A 13124-nucleotide genomic window follows, 5' to 3' on the forward strand; every position below is an offset into this window, starting at 1 on the left:
CACAGCGCGGGGTGAAGCCTGGAGGATGGCCGAGACTCAGCCAGCTGAGGCTTGGCACCTCACAAGAGAGAGTGGGATGGTGGGCTGCAGAAAAAAGCAGGAGCGGAAACACAGCCATACTGTCATCTCCTTTGACTCTAAAAGGATGTCTAAGACTTGGTACTAAAATTTGCTTTTAGGCCCGCCACTGATTGGTGATCCTATAACAAAGCTCCAGCCACTTTTGTACCACCTGGACCTACTGTGAGGATGTAGGTCTTCCTCCTAGATAAGTAATACATGCTTTTTACTGTTTCAAAATAAATTTATCACTGTGCTTTTCCTACAAAAGCATACAATCTAAAAGATTTCAGAAATGGATACTGATAGACACAACTATCACAATCTCTGAACAGGTGTGAAAGACTCAAATCTGAGTATTTAGCATCTTCATGGGCTGCTACTGACCTTAGAATAGGACACATGTTACCAGCACATAGTGGGTTTTTTCTGAGAAAAAATAATTTTAAAAAAAATAAAATAAAGTGTTAGAATATTAACATTTAATTTCCTGCTCTGAATTGACTTAGAAACAACTTACAGATACTTTTTTGACACCTTCTGGAGAAGGCTGATAAGGAAGCTTCCCAGATAATGAAAAAGGTATGGTGGTTACTTAGCTGGCAGAGTGCCCAAGGAACAGACATCCTCAACACTACTGTGGTTTAATTATACTTACAATATAATTAAGTTAGGGCAACCAAGAGTTTGGAAGGAATCTTTATTGTCTTAACTGTAAATGAATAAACCAACATAATGTGATTTTCTCAACTATGAAGACAAAAACAAAGAAATTGGAGGAGGTAAGGATACAAGCCATGAAGCTCTTTTTTTACCATTCAAGAGAAAGACAAGCTTGCTTCCCTGCTGTCCTCATGCTCTTGCAAATATTTTCTGTAATTCTTTCAACACTAGTTTGCAAATCAATTGAGCTGGCTCAATGTTTTCCTTAATTCCTTTAGGAGACAAGTTCTTATTCAGAGAGCAGGAGTTAGCAAGGGTTCACTTCTCTAGGTGTTGAGCAATCTTGCTCTTCATCAGCCTTGCCTGTGGAAATTGTATTTGGGTTTGTACGACCTCGTCTTTAAAATCTTAGGAACGACACGTGAAAATGGTGACACATGCTTGCTAATTTTACTGTATCATACTCTTAATCTTTTTCTTCTCCCACTAAAACATGTACCAGTACTGTTAGATCACTGTGGTCTGTCATTAGGTTGTCCCATGGGAACTCTACCTTCCAGTCTCTTCAAATTACGTCACCCTTTCCACCGATCACTGATTGCTCACGTGAGGTCGCACATCTGTCATTTGTAAATCAACACAAACAGTGCGTGGTCCAGAAAGCGTGATGGCCAAAGCAGTAGGCCTATCCTCACAAATTTTTGCTTGAGCTGGCATGGAGTAAAGGCATGTGACTGGATACATTCTGACTGCTAGGATTACTCACGTTTTCACTAAACAGTGTGTCATCAGAAATAGTCTAGTTCAGGGCTTAGCACGCGATATAAGGACAACATTGAAGTTAGAAAAAGTGGAAATTTTCTTTTGAGTTTTCAAGGTTTGCCCCAAAATTCTAAGAAATACTTTTCTAAGAAAATTCTAAGAACAAACTTTTTTCTTTTTCAAAGAACTACTTTTTTTTTTTTTGTTCCTAATAAAGAGCTGATCTCCACAAGTCAGGTGCTCAGCTGATACTGATTCATATGGCTCTGAAATAAACAACTGAGATATTCCAAATTATGGTGCTTTCAATGTATTTTTATTTCTTGAGGCAATAAACTCTTCTGATAAAATTGGCCCAATTCTGACCATCCTGAAAGTGGATTAGATTAACCAAACATCCAGCATTTTATAGCTACATCACTGGTTTGGGAAGAACATCCAAGGTTACTTTTATTGCACTGATGTTCATATCTTGTCTAGAGAAGGGGAAACATTTTCAAAAAGCCACCATAGCTTTTTCAGTCAATACATGCGGGAATTTCAGAAACGAAGCTGATTCCCACCTATTTTCATGTAGGTATACAGACCCAGAGAGCAGATGACTCACTGTAAGACAAAAATATGGAAAAGAGACCCTGCATTAATAATGTGCACGTATGTTTTCCAATTAAAGGTACATTCTACCTTGGAAGGAAAAACTATGTTAAGACAACTATTTTTAAATCTGCAAGCTATCAAAGTAGCTTTTGCTGTGTCACTTCCATTTAAGATGACTCCTTGCAGCTAGTTAGATGTTGAGAAGCAAAAACCCACAACGTAGGGTATAAAACTGAAGACAGTAACATTCTTCAGGAATGTTAAACTTCCTACTAGCAGTTTCTATATATGTACTTTTTAAAAGTCCTTTGTGCTAGAATTAAATGCTTGTGATAGGAGCTGGGCCGTGACATCTAAGAATCCATAAAAAGCACTCTCAAAACAAAGCAAAAAGCCCAAACAAGGACAGTTTGTCGAAATGCAAACTTTTTCTGTAACAGTCATGCTATGATGCAGCAGGATGCCTTTGGAAATAAAAAAGACCGTTTATCTTTTGTGCCCATGCCACTGGCTCCCAGCCCAGGATGGCCATGAGGAGTGAAGGTGGCGGAAGATTGACAGGCTCTTTTGTGCTATGGCCACAGTGGTCCACAGGCAGGTGGACAAGAGGCAACAAAACCCTACAAAGAGGTCCCAAAGTACTAAGAAAATCGTAATAATTCTGGGCCAATATCAGCGTGGTCCTAACTCAAAGTGGCAACGCAGAAATGAAAATGAGTAGACTGTGTTTCCATCCCCTCTAGCTACGCTACTTGGAGTCAATGCTAAATATCAAGATGACAAACTGAGAACCAGCCCCATCTTTCTGTGCTAAGAGGGAAAGAGAGGGAGTGGTGCTGATGTTTTTACACTGCCTCCCTTGTCAAAGACATGTGTGCTGATGTCACCTGTCACTGAAATAAGCTTTTTTTGACCCATGAACCCTTGTGGCATAGTACACAAAGTACAGTGAAGTGTGTATCTTAGCTGTAGAGCACATACTTTAGCTCCAGAGCTAATTACAAATGTGGCAACGTAGCACAGTACTGAACACACAGCAGTAGCTTAAATTCAAAGACATGCTCATGAGAAGAAAAAATACATCTGTTCTGAAACTCTGTCCTGATCTCACACTTTTTTTTTTTCCTTCACACAACTGATCACCATTTTCTGTGCAGAGCTGAGAAGTAAAGTGGAGTTTTGTTCATTGGCAGCATGAGAAAGGGTACAGAAGAATTAAAGAAAGCAGCTAAGCAGCAAAATGATGACAATAGTCTGGGGGAAAAGGGAAAGGTGAGAAACATTCTTCAGAGAGAAACCAGTGGTGTGGGAGCTGGGCAGGGCCACACGTGGACCACTCACATCACCACAGGATGCTGCAGGAGATGTTGCCACTAGTTTCTTACCTGACATGCAGGTAGAGGAAGATGAAGCCATGCGAAACGTGGGGCTGGGCAGCTGTTTCTCCCTGGAAGCAAGTCCTGCACCAAATGACATTTGGACAGCAGGTGCTGTCCCCCTGTTCCTGGGTAAGCCCATCCCTGGGATGGTGGCTTGCACAGCAGGACCGTTCTACTCTGGAGGCGAACTGGAGCCAGCTGTTAGTGTAAACCTGGGAGTTTAGAGCAATTGATGCTAACTGATTGATTTCCTTCCTTGTTTTGCTCTGGTTCCAATGCACTGACAGTTAGTTCCTGCAAGGAACCTCACAAACACTGTTCTAGAAATGCAGGTCTCTGGTATTTCTAAGAATTAAAGATGTCACAACAGTTTGTAAGCTCATCCTAATCTTCGGGCCAAATTTTGCTACGTTACTTGGCCGTTTCCTCTATCACTTCAACTGGACCAGAGACCTTTCCTTGTCAGACTCACTGCATCTTTCTGCAGTGAAGCTGTAATTTGCTAAACAGCTGCAGCATCGCAACTGGATTAATCCAAGATAAGCTGGTAATCATCTTCAATTACAGCACAAACATTAATCAGTCAATCACCGCCCTCTAGAGGTGGCCACATTGCGGGGAGAGCTGATTTGGGTTTGCTGCAAAAGAGTTATCTGACAGACGGAGTACTTCTGTATGCAGCAGGAGGAAGGTATTTGCTGATTAAAGTAGATCCATGTACCGTTACAGGAACAAATTACTGAGCACTGATTGTCAGCTCCTCGATTATTCCTTCCCTGTCTTGCCTGGGAGGTCACCCAACTTGCAATATTTTGCATTCATGTATTTTGCAGTCATGGTACTGCAGAGATGAGTGAAACAGATACATAGATAGATAGATGACATAGCTATAACAAAAAGCAGTAAAAATAACACCCAGACTAAACTCTCTTTTGTTACAGCTTATTTTTCACAAGCAATGTGCATAAACTAAACCAGTGGCACAACTGTACAAATTAATTGTGTTCACACAAGCTGGATGTGTTGGTGTGACAAAAGCAGCAAGCCTTTATGTATAAACACAACTACATATTCTCATTTCTTTCCCTTAACTGAAATAGCCAAGAAGTTTTAAAGGGAAGAATACAAAGTAACCCACCAGATAATCAGATGATGAATATACTGTTTCTGGTGTGCAAAGGCTTTGCTTGAATAGGTATTTATTTAAGGAGAAACTGTTCTGTGCAGAGACTTAGCACAAGCTCCTGGAGGCAGGAATAGCTCATGGCCAGGTTTCCCCAGACACGTCTTCTTTTTTCCAGCTGGAAATTCTGTCTAGGTGGAATTCAGCAATTTTTCATTTTTTCTTCTGGCAGGCTGGCCGGATGCGCTGGCTTGCCTGCGTATGGAGGGAATCTCCAGGTATCCACACATATGTACAGACCATCTGCGCATATGCAGCCCCGTACCTGAACATATATTTCTGTTGGCAACATTTAATCAAAAAACAGCAGATGTCCAGGATCCCAGTAACCATTTCATTGCGAACATTGCCCTGGGATTCAGAACCGTCTTCTGTTACAGAATTGCAGCACAGTAGAGGTTGGAAGGGAACTCTGCAGATTGCTTAGTCCAACACCCTTGCTCGAAGCAGGGTCAACTAAAGCAGCTTGGTCAGGGCTGTGCCCAGTCCAGTTTTGAATACCTCTAAGGATGGAGACACTACAACCTCTCTAGGCAGCCTGTTCATTGTTCAGCCACTGCCATGGTTTAAAAAAAAAATAAAAAAAATTCTGATGTTTAACTGGAATTCCCTGCATTCAGTTTGTGCCCATTGCCTCTTGTACTTTTATTGGGCACCACTGAGAAGAGTCTAGTTCTGTCCTCTTTACTCCCTCATCGGGTATTTATATGCATTGATAAGGTCAGCCCTGCTATACAACCCCAGCTCTCTCACCCTCTGCATTCTTCATAGGCAACTATCTTGTCATCCTCTGTCAACCTGTAGCCGCTCATGTTGACAACATTCACTTCCACGTGGGCTTTTACAGCAGTCGCTGTCCTGCTGCCCAGGTGGCTCAGATTTTATTTTATTTACCTTCTCTGCTGCAATGTCCTTTCTTTAGGAGCTTACATACATACACGCACGTTATTCTGCTACACTATGGGTCTAGAAACAGACAGAATCCTGAGCACTGAACAGTGTCCTATAGCCAGTGGCTATAAAGTCCTCTTCAGAACATAATGACATAGAAAATACCCTTTGATCTTACCAGCTTCTTTTCCCTCTGTGGCTGCTGTATCCTAGCCTTAGCCAAGAAGCCAGGAGGAACCCCTGATTTTGTTCCCATAGGGAGCGCAGGGCAGTGAACATTATCCTGTCCCTTCTGCATGGAACTGAACAATTTGTGCTTGATTAAAGTTGAGAGACTGCCAGCTTGAGAAAACTCAAGGCCCTGACACTGCCTGCTTATTCCTGCTGTGTGTTTCTTCATCCTTCCCTGCATCGTGCCAGCCACACAGCCGGATCCTTCCCCTCTGCAGGCCAAGGTTTGTCGTTCATGAGTGTTTTCATGAGGATCTCTGCTCTGAGCAAACTGGATTCCTTCATGGCTTCTTCTATCCCGTTTGAAGTTATAGTGTGCAAGCACTTTGGAAATAAAGAATGATTCATATATTTTCACAACATCTTCAAGGGCAAAGTAGTACAATTATCCCCTGCCAAATTTCAGAGCCTAGCTCTAAAAGTGCACGTTTGTCACAGCTTCTCTATATAACTCTTTCCCTAGTCGTACGCAGCAGAAAGCAGACTTGTATTAAGTCACTGTAACTATAGGCATTGCTGCTGCCATACCAGTGAAGCTGTATAAATCACTATTGATTCATGGGAGCAATGTAATCCTCTGGGCTTCAGTTACTCGCACCATGCTGGGCTACGTCCAAAACCCACACGCTGCCCTGAGACGTGGCTGCTCTCCAGAGCCTGTTCAATGCCTCTCCTTACCTGTCCCCGTGTGTCCATCTCTGCAGAGGGCCTCCACATCTCACACAAGGACCTTAGAAGAAGGGACAAACCCATTTTCCTTCCACTTGGTTGGCCCGTTTATCCCAGGTGCAAATCGACTGGATCGCATGTGGGAGGAGGCTGGCCCTCTACCTCCGTAAGGGCAGATGTACTGGATTTGTGCTTACTTTACAATTAGACTTGGAACCCAGGAGCAAGGATGTAATATAGTTTCTTATGTAACCATATATTTATTTTGGTTATGTGCGGCTTCAAGACAAATCTAAAATGGTGCTGGACCGTGCTGCTGCCCTCAAAAGAAGTTTGTCAGCAGAGTAACAATAATGTTCTGCTTCTGAAAATGATGTGCTGGGCTTTATGGTCAGCTTTTAGGTTTGAATGCTTTTTTTCCACTTTGATATTTGAGTCCTCCCCTCAAAGCAAATCCTTCGAGCGTGTACATGGCTCTCCAAGCAATGGTCACGGGAGGACATAGACAAGCACAAAAAAAAAGATGCTGACGGCATCTGAAAATGATTTGCAATCTCTTAGCCGCATGAGCTCAGTCACATTAACATAGTGATTTAAATACTGTGGATGGCTTTTCTGATGTTCTTTTAGAAATTTCTTATTGGAATTATTAGGCATCCAAAATATATTTAAAACCAATGAACCGACCAGTGGAATGAAGCAGAGCAGATAATACTGACTAAGCACTCTGAGCCCAATCTTGCAGCCCTAAATCAAGCACATTGCCACCAAGCACGCTACTCCGGTGACCAGATGGGACAGGATCCGGAACTGGGTTAGTGAACCGCATCACGTCACAGAAGTTGGGACTTTGCGTCACAAGATGATCCTTCATGGCTCTGAAGCACCTACACTCCCCACAGTCCAGCCTCGCCATAGCAAAGCCTGGTTGCCTTTGGGGAAAAAAACGGCATTGTGAGGTTTTTGGTGCCTTGCGCATCAGATATGCTTAAGGTAAACACAGAAGGAGTGGATGACATTTTGTAAATGCTACAATAAAATTACAAATAATAACAGTATGTGATAAATAACACAAGGAGCGTTTTGAACACAAAAAAGAGGTGGGCTGCCACAGCTGCCACTGAAAAAGGAACAGACCCTGCACGTTGCCTGCATACCTTGGCTCTGCTCACTCAGCGGGGAGAAAGCCTGCCCGCAGCGGTGCCATGCCACGTCTCCACGGGGCTGGGGGATGCCAGCCTGCTGAGCAGGACGAGGCTGCTTGCACACAGACATTGCTGGACACATAATGATGCCACTGATGTAAGCCCTACTCCTACAAAATGCTCCTCGGAGATCTCCAATGCTGTCAGGAGCAGGGAGCGCCTGTTTGATTGAGAGATTAATTTGGTTCTCACCAGATCAAACAGAAAGCCAACAGCTGGAAAACACAGTCAGTTCTGGTCTTCCCAAGCCAGATACAGGGCAGGCTTCTATTCAGCCAGGTAATAAGTGGAATAACTGCTCTCAAGTCAATAGCCCTGACAGCAGAGAGTGCTGGCATTGCACTGAAGCCCGTGGAGCTATCTATGATTTTCACAAGTAGGAACGAAACCAAAGCCTAGCTGCATAGACTGAACAGAGAGAAAAATCAGACCCTTCTTCTTCAAGGCATTTATCACACACAACCACTACCTGAAGCACCTCAGCCCTGCCCTTCTTCCATCCCTTTTCCCACCCAGTCCCATAAGTTCCTCAGACCAAAGTCTTTTATTATTCAGTGATTTTTCTCCCCTTCATCTCAAGCGGGACCCTCGCTCTGCTGCCAACAGCACAATGTCACCAGCATCGCCCGCAGGGAGCGGCCAGGGTTGATGCACAGCGTTTGACACGGAACTGTAAACCTCTCCCTTAGCCTGTGTCTGCACGGGCTCTCGAGGCTTCAGGTAGCTGAGCACACCAACCAGAGACTCTCCAGGTTGTTCTCCGGGGGCTATGGGAAATACCCAGTGTCAGAAAAAAAAAAAAAAAAAAGAGTTTAAGCTAAGTGTACAGCCACATGTTAGAAAGCAGAGAAACCTCAGCCCAGAGCTGACAGTGACTGATGACTGTAGGTGCTGTGAGCATTCGCTGCTCCTCATGTTACCCAAATGTCAGGGTTTTAAAGTGATGTTATTAAAGCACCACAGGAGTGCAAAGATCCGTGTAAACTGAGAGGATAATCACCATGCAAGCAGAGCATGAGCTGTTTGACTGTGTTGAAATTATGTTATTTGGTATCCCTCTGATTTGTCACATGACTTGATACACTAAAAAAAATAACCCCATATTGTGTTTTTATGCTCTGAGTCCATGACAATTGCTTTTCCTGCAGCAGACAAGGATTTGTAAAGTGACTTTTCTTATTCCCAAACCACCCCAAATTTTGCAAATTTGTTTCCACGAATTAGAAGTGGTTTAGAAATAACCTCGGCTCAGGGACTGGCTCTGTTACGGGGTTTTTGCTGCCGTAACAGCTAGCTGGGGGAAGACAGTTATTTCTAAATTACTCTATTTTTACATTAATGCTTCTTTTAGAGCAAAACAGCAGTAGAAGCAGTATTATTTCTGTTGCTTGCTCTGAAACAGGACTGGTTCCTAGGAACAACTTTTTGTCATCCGATCGTAGGCATCCCTGGTCATTTCATATGGAAGTATATCCACTGCTTCCCCAGTCGCAAGCCCTGGGCTCACCGTGGGGGTGCAGGGAGCAACCCCTTTTCTCCTCTGTGCTATATCACATCTTACGTCAGTCTCGTGTGGCCGAAACCCTACATCCCAATATCATACAGTCACAGAACAGTTTGGGCTGGAAGGCACCTTAAAGATCATCTAGTTCCAACTCCCCTGCCACAGGCAGAGGAAAGGGGTGAACCCATTCCTGGGTGGGCTCAAACCACCAACTTTTCGGTTAACAGCCGAACATGCTAAGCGATTGCTCCACAGAAACTCCCTAGTTACAATTATCTTTGTAATAAAAAATAATTTTCCTTCATAAAATAAAACCACCTTCCTAAAAACATTGATTCCAAGTAGCAGAGATCTCGCATAGACCAAGGCGGCCTTTTTCATGGCGTTAACACCGGTTCAAAACGATAGGGCTAGGAGTTATCATTTCCCAGGAACCCATGAGCTGGCTATGAAATAGTGATCGCTGCTGTTCACCATAGCTAGCGGCTAGATTTGAATCCACAACACAGAATTTCAAATTACAGTACTTGACTCACATACCTAAGTCAGGAGCACTGATACTCAAAACCACAGGTGTTCAAGCTCGGAGGGGCTGAAGAGCATCTTTGTATGAAGCTCTACAACACAAATTGATCCAGAGCTGTCCCGTCCCTGTCCAGTTCTGTAAGAATCACATTGGGTTTTGAAGGGTACAGAAACCCTGAACAGAAGCGACTGAAGGAAGGTCCTCTTGGCCACTATCATGGTTCCTTTGCTCCTCTTTTTACCTTTTGACTGCTCATTGCCTCCTACAATCGGGGCTTGATTTTGCAGCAACAGAGAAAGCAGGGAGGTGCTACCCATCCTATACCGATACGGGGTGAGACATCGCACAAGATGCTGAGCACTTCCCCAATGTGCAATTTTAATGTTTTCAGAGAAATTGCAAAAGTGATTTAATGGCTCACTTAAAAAAAAAAAAAATATATCATGAAAAGAGGAATCCAACAGCTTACTAGGGCACACAGGAAAAGGGGAAGGGAAAAGGTAAACAAATCAGGAGAGGCACAAGACCAGACTGTATTCCAAGCACACAAGTGGAAAATGCAGGCCAGTGCCAGCAGCCTGATAATCCAAATTCTCTTTCTATGCACTGACCTCTTCTGAGAAAAGGAAAGAATTTAAAGGAGCATAAATGATAACTGTACACATTCTGGAAGCAAACCTAAAAGCACTGCCAGGAAAAATCGCCCTTCTCGTTACAGAGCCATTAACACGTTCCCTTCCCCTTCCACCTGGGCAGCAGAGCTGACACCTACAGAGGGAGGGGGCAGAGAGGGAATGCTTCTTGCCCTGCAACGTGCAATCAGTCCTCGGCACAGCAGAAGGACAGACGTTAAATCTGAGTGGCAAACGTGGCTTACAGGACTGGCAGGATAGATGTGCATTACTGGGAAAAGCCACTGTAACACGCTGAATGTTGGCACCCAGGTAGGCACAGAGCAGGTGAACAGAGCAAGCATTACACCCGTGGGAGTTCCCAGCAGACAAGGTGCGGGTCACTTGCTCCTTCCCCTCCCACAATGAACAACGAACCCTGCTTTAGGTACTGCCATCCAAAGAGCTGGGAACTAAGGAAATTGGCCTAGCTGCTTTTGTAAAAATCATAAGCTTCACCCCTTTTGCACGCTACAGATGGCTGTAGTAACAACAGATTCACCAAAATACCAGCAGTTAGATCCACAGATAACATAAATCTGTGCAGGGTGTATTTTTCCTTGTTCTTCACACAGCTATATCCCCACACAGGTACTCTGCATTATACTTCTCCTTGCATGCCATCCCATACCTGCCCTCAGCCCCAGTGAAATGGAAGTCACATTCAGTTTGCACACCTACTTTATGCCAATTTTGTTTAGACATTTTTTCTCGCCAGCTTACACACTGATTAGCTCTGATTTGCACAGATTATCAAGATTGCAAAATCTGTCCTCAAACTTTCCAGTGGAGGACATTCTTGCCTACCCCAACTTCATATTTGGCCCATCTGCCATAGTCCTTGCAGGGTCAAGGTAGCATCACAGTATTACGAGCAATGAACTAAACGTTCTTTAGTGCTGACAAAAATCCCAAGAAATTCACTAAAATCAATTGAGATAATCCAGATGAGAGACGTATATGGCTCAACAAAAAAAAAATGGAACAAAAACCACCCACAGATGCAGGAGAAGATGTTGTCCAGATGGTTAAGCTAGCCTGGTGTCTGTCATGAACACATCCCCTAACACCCATGCAAAAACCTTTTGCACTGCAGCTTTAGCCCATGACACTTATCTTCCTGTCACTGGCCCAAAACTGCTGACTTTGTTGGCTCATGCTGACTTTCACTGGGTGAAAGTTTAACTACTGATATTACCTAGATAACATGTTTGGGGGATGTTCAGCAGGGGTACCCTGAGCAGCACTGCTAGCGAGCTCCAGAGCGAACCCCACTGGCAGGTCAGGGGGCTGACTGCAGAGGGGAGGCTTGGGGCAGGGAAACCGGGGTTCATCCTGCTGCACTGGGACAGGGCGAAGGACACACAAGGACACATAAGCACAGGGTGAAGGATAAGCTAGCAAAATAAGTAAAAGGTTTCTTTTCTCTCATAGTATTATTTTGGTTTTACGGCTTCCCTGTCCTCAGCAGCATTTGCTTTGGTGTAACTGAAATGAAGATGTGGTCCAGGAGAACTGGAGAACTCTGTGACCAGCTGAAATCAGAGCAAACACCCCTTTACTCCACCAGCTTAGGCAAGTTTCCAGTGGGGCAAGTCAGCACAAATACCCTGAAAATAGAAACAAATCACAGTACAGAGCTGCACAGATTTTCACAATGATTTTAAATCAACTAAACTTTCCAGCACCTGAGAATTTGGCCAATAACCTTGGCTGGAGCTGAGCTGACCTCCGTCAGGCTGGGATCCTGCCTTACAACAGGCCCTCTGCAAGTCCTGAACACAGCGCTAGACCCACCTGCACTAGTGTGACAGGTAAGCTGCTGACGGGATGGAGTCTGACGTCAGGCCAATAGCTCCAAACAGAAAACAGAGATTTGGCTGCAGCCACAAAAGAAAAGATACACTGAATTAGTTATTTAATCATCAGCCCTCTTTGGACAGGTGCACCTGGACCAGACAGGTTAGCTGGTGGGCTCTCACATTTCCTCAGAGAACAAATATTTGCATTTAATCTGCATGCTTTGCTCAGATTTGTCTATCAGAATATTAACCCAGCACAACAAAAAAAAACCCCAAACAAACCCACACCAAAACCCACCCAAGTCGCCAGCCGTGGGACTGCTGAAACCAGGCACTTTGGCTACTTCAGGGAGTTTACTAGGTGTGTGTAAATAAACATGGAATACTCCAATATTGCAGCAGTTTACCAAAGTGCTAGAATCCCTTCTGAAATGTTTATAAGGTGAAAATAAATAAGTGACCTCCCATTTGCCTCTGCAAAACTAACTGACATTTTTCAATTTATGAGGCTTCCCATCTCACAATGTCTATTATTTTACACGAAGATTTTAATTTAAAAATTGCCTTTTTGAGCTATGCTGAGATGGGAAGGCTGCTGGGATTCTGGGCTGACATCCCAGGAACTGAGTAGATTGCCTGGTATTCACAGTTGAGTTTTCTAATAAGGCGGTGCACATTTCTAAAATGTCACTGCACAAGTGGCCATTGGTAGAGTTATTTTAAGGCAGTGGTTCAGGAAGGCACTTAGACTCGTTGTGCCTGTTTCTGAATTGACAGACATACATTCCTCGAACTTTCTTAAGACCCTGCTGTGAAGAGAGACTTTAATGGCAAAGACAGCTCCAGGATCGCTTACTGGAAGAGATTTTTATCACTTTGTTTTCTCCTCTTTGTGCTGGTGTCAATTAGAGAAAAAAATAATATTGAAATTCAAGAAGTTAGTCCTGGATAAAAGCAGACTGGAGCCCAATTGAGCCATAT

At 43.8% G+C, this 13124-nt stretch overlaps 1 protein-coding gene across 3 annotated transcripts in view; it reads right to left on the bottom strand.

The window, feature by feature from the left end:
• OSTN (osteocrin) overlaps window positions 1-13124 on the bottom strand; it is a 53134-nt gene that overhangs the window by 17288 nt on the left and 22722 nt on the right. The window contains exon 2 of one of the 3 annotated variants that reach the window (XM_075761851.1): window positions 12139-12221. The exons of 1 other annotated variant lie outside the window; for it this stretch is intronic. The gene's annotated coding sequence lies outside the window, so the exon portion shown is untranslated. Of the gene's footprint in view, window positions 1-3467; window positions 3944-12138; window positions 12222-13124 lie in introns of those variants that run through there. One more of the 3 variants, XM_075761852.1, reaches the window with a different exon arrangement.

This window comes from Balearica regulorum, chromosome 9, assembly GCF_011004875.1.
Source record: "Balearica regulorum gibbericeps isolate bBalReg1 chromosome 9, bBalReg1.pri, whole genome shotgun sequence".
NCBI classification, from domain to species: domain Eukaryota; kingdom Metazoa; phylum Chordata; class Aves; order Gruiformes; family Gruidae; genus Balearica; species Balearica regulorum.